The following is a 3,848-nucleotide window of genomic DNA, read 5'->3' on the forward strand; positions in this document are numbered from 1 at the left end:
AGGACTAGATCGATTATGAGGCCAAAATATAAGAACTTTTATGGAGTTTTTCCATGTTTTTATAACACATCGACTTATCATAGTACTAAAAAAATAATGCTTATATATAAAAGAATTATATTTAGGTGTCCATTTTTATTTTTCGCACGTGACCCTCAAAATAACCGAGACACCCCTGAGTGGTGATGGGTTATTAGTGGCAACAATTGTCTTTAGCGGTGTAACGTCCCATTGCCCAGAACCAAAAATTTTGTTTTTATTTTAAATGAAACATTAACCAAACGTGTTTACCAAAACCATAAGGAAATCATAATGTATCAGTAATCATCCAAAATATATCAGATTCAATAAAGCAGAAAATCATGGAGTGTGCGATGCTATCAACCCGAGCTCTCCCTCTTCGAATCGGAAGTACCTGAAACATAAATTGAAAACTGTAAGCACAAAGCTTAGTGAGTTCCCCAAAATACCCCATACCATACATATAATAGGCCTTGCCCAACAACCATCGGGCCCCACCCAAAACTGATCTGTCAGTAACATGCGATGAGCCCCGCCCAACACACTCATCAGGAATCGCTTGGCATCGGGCCCCTCCCAGTATACATACAAACACATGCAGCACATGCAAGAGTCACACATACAGCTAACATACAAATAACAATAATGCATGGGCCAGCATTGGTGCCTTCGACCCATCAAGCACTGCGAGGAGACTCACCTCTCAGTCTGAACAAATAGTTGGATAAGTCCCGACTCCAAATATCAGCTCTATCCGTCACCTATTCATCAAATAGTGACCAATTTAAAAAACAACTCATAATACCCTTAGGTCAAACTTAGTCAAAGTCAAAAAGTCAAAGTCAACAGTCAAGGGTGACCCTCCACGTCGTGGCCTTTAAACGACAAATCATACGCGTTTTCCCCGGTCGCCACGTCGTGGCAGACTAGGCCAAGCCATGGGATCCACTAAGAGGTCTAGATCTCAAGTCTTAGATCCAAAAGGCTAAATAATGGCAAGGACTTAATCAAGAAGCACTTAATCCCTTGAGTTTGAAGCTCATTTGCTCCAGAAGAGCTTATAGCACCAAAACCATCCTAAAGATTGATGCTTTTTAGACTTGCATGTCCAATGCAAGTCTTGGACTCAACTTAGGTCAAAATAGGATTTTATGACCAAAATTTTATGCATGGCACAAACCAACCACCAAACTTGAGGGTGAGCAACCCTAGCCATCACATTCTCTTAAATAGGGCGCAAACCCCAGGAATTAGGATTTCTCATTAAACAATTGTCACACCGTGGCCATACGATGTCACGCCGTGGAAGTCATTTAAAATTTGTGACACATCAACCATCACCACATCGTGGGATGACTTCACCACGACGTGGTACCGCCCAAAATCCAAATTTCATTTATTTAAATACCTCCAAGAGTTCGGGTGTTACAAACGGCTAAGCTACAGAGTTATTAGCGACGAAAAAATGAGCAATCAGGGACCAACGTAAGAATTTATAGCTGTAGGGATACCAAAAAATTCACTCAACATATACTAGTAGTTGCATATATTTTTTTGGTGGTTGCACCTTAATAAAAAAAATAATAATGAATTTACATTTTTTACACTTATATGTTGAAATCGAGTAGTGGTCCGGAACCCCGGGGAATCCTCAGGATCCGCTATTATGAGCAATAACGACGAGTTATCATCGATGAAATGTGGAATTAATTGTTACTCTCTTTTCTTGTTGTGATTATGCTTTTACCAATCTTGGCATTCATAATTTAGTAAATTATTTAGAGCATTTTGTTAGATAAATGGTTAAAAGCCTGATATATGGTTATATAAATATGTAATTAATGTCGTCTTATATAAGATTATAGGAAAAACCCACCCTATATTTACATAATGGGGAAATGACACAATTGCCCTATGAACTTTCTAGGGTTGGCCCTTTTAGTCCCCAAACTATTTTCATGGTTTTATGAGGTAACCAACTTGTGGGCAACCTGTCTTTTTAGTCCCTCAAACTTAAAATAACCATTTTTATATGCAACGTTAACAATTTAAGATGATGTGGACAATAAAGTTCATAATTTCATCTTCTAGTCAAAATTGAGATAACAAAGTCAGCATCTCTTGTGGAAAGGAACACATAAACACACACACACACTACATCTTCACCACCACTCACTCCCCGTCATCACATTCATCAATTTTTATAAAGTCGGCAACCCTTGAATGCTGGAAGCACCGTCACTCTCAAAGGGATTTCATACGATTCACCTAAGATATTACATAATTGATGAGCGAGATCGTTGGCAAGTTTCGACCACGGAGTTATAGAGACTAGTCAGTATTTTCGACCCATCGAAGACACAACATGAGCTTTTGGATTTCATGAAGATGCTGGGCCGCGAAAGGGGCGAAATGAGTTCTTCCGTATGTTAGAGCTTCATCTCGATTGCCATTTTGAAGAATGTCCATGAATTTTAAACGATGAAGCTTTCATTTGATGTCGAATTAGTTTTTTGAATCTTGTCATGCTTAATTATGACCCACTTCAAAGCGGGAGTTAGGTTATGCTACTTCATGGATTTAAGATTTGGGTTTTTTGTCAATGATGGTTTTTTCTTCGTGAGGTTCATTTATGAAACAATCGCGGATTTCAAACATGCGTTCGTGATATAAATTACTAGCAATTATATGGTTAATTGTGTAGGAATCGAAGTCGACGGTTCTGTAAGGTTCTCATATGTTTGGATATAATTGTTTCTCAAGGAGTTTAGTGTATTTGTTCATGGCTATGTTGAGTTCCTTTTGTGTAGCTTCGAGGTGATTAAGTGGAGCGATTTATTTCAATTTGGTTTTTAGTTCAACATGGATTAACTTGGGTTGAGAGGACGGCTTATTAATGGCGAATTATATTCCTGATAATTGTTGGAATCCTAATTCCACATTTCACTCCACTCATGTCTTCCACCCACAAATAAAGTAGGGGACACCAACAAGTTGGTTGGGTCTCATGTTTATTATTATAGGATTGGAAATGATTTAGTCCATCTTATAAATACAGTGCATTATCAAGAGGGTAATACACACCAACACAGAGAAACAAAAACACACTGTAAACTAATTTGGTTTTTGAGTTATATTTCCAAATTAATCAAAGAGTAGTTTGATATATATTGTGTGCTATTACATTTCTGTGAAGCGTGAATTGGTATCAGAGCTCAAGAACAGGGGCCTTGAATTCAATACATGGTGATCAAGAAGGACACCAGTAAAAGAAGATGTCAGACGTTGAAGATGCTGGAGGTACCGGTGCTGCTACACCTCCGGTCAGAATCAAAGAAATTGGAACCACATCAGTGGCTTGCCCAATGCTAAACCAGACCAATTACATGGTCTGGTCCCTCCGTATGAAAGTTGTCCTACGAATTCATAAAAGCTGGTCAGTAATTGATCCAGGAGAAGAAAATGAAGAAAAGAATTACCTTGCCATTGGATTGTTGTATCAAGCAATCCCTGAGAGCTTGATAATGTAGATAGGGGACGTCGATAAAGCGATGGTCCTCTGGGAGTCGATTAGGGCTCGACATGTTGGAGCCGACAGAGTAAAAGAGGCCCGACTTCAAACACTCACCGCCGATCTAGACCGACTGAAGATGCAGGAGACAGAGACGATAGACGCTTTCGCCGGAAAGCTCGCTGGAATCGCCTCGAAGTCAGCGTCACTGGGAGAACCCATCGGAGAAACGAAACTCGTGAAGAAACTCTTGACGGTGGTACCTCACCGGTTCATTCAGATCGTCGCCTCCCTCGAGCAAGTGCTCGATTTGAAG

At 39.7% G+C, this 3,848-nt stretch overlaps 1 pseudogene; it reads right to left on the reverse strand.

Moving 5' to 3' along the window:
- Window positions 1-2,183: 2,183 nt before the first annotated feature.
- Window positions 2,184-3,030, reverse strand: LOC145126756 (protein RMD5 homolog pseudogene; annotated as a pseudogene).
- Between the last annotated feature and the right edge of the window lie 818 nt (window positions 3,031-3,848).

This window comes from Lactuca virosa, chromosome 7 (assembly GCF_052849685.1).
Source record: "Lactuca virosa cultivar CGN04683 chromosome 7, Lactuca_virosa_CGN04683_v6, whole genome shotgun sequence".
Lineage (NCBI taxonomy): Eukaryota > Viridiplantae > Streptophyta > Magnoliopsida > Asterales > Asteraceae > Lactuca > Lactuca virosa.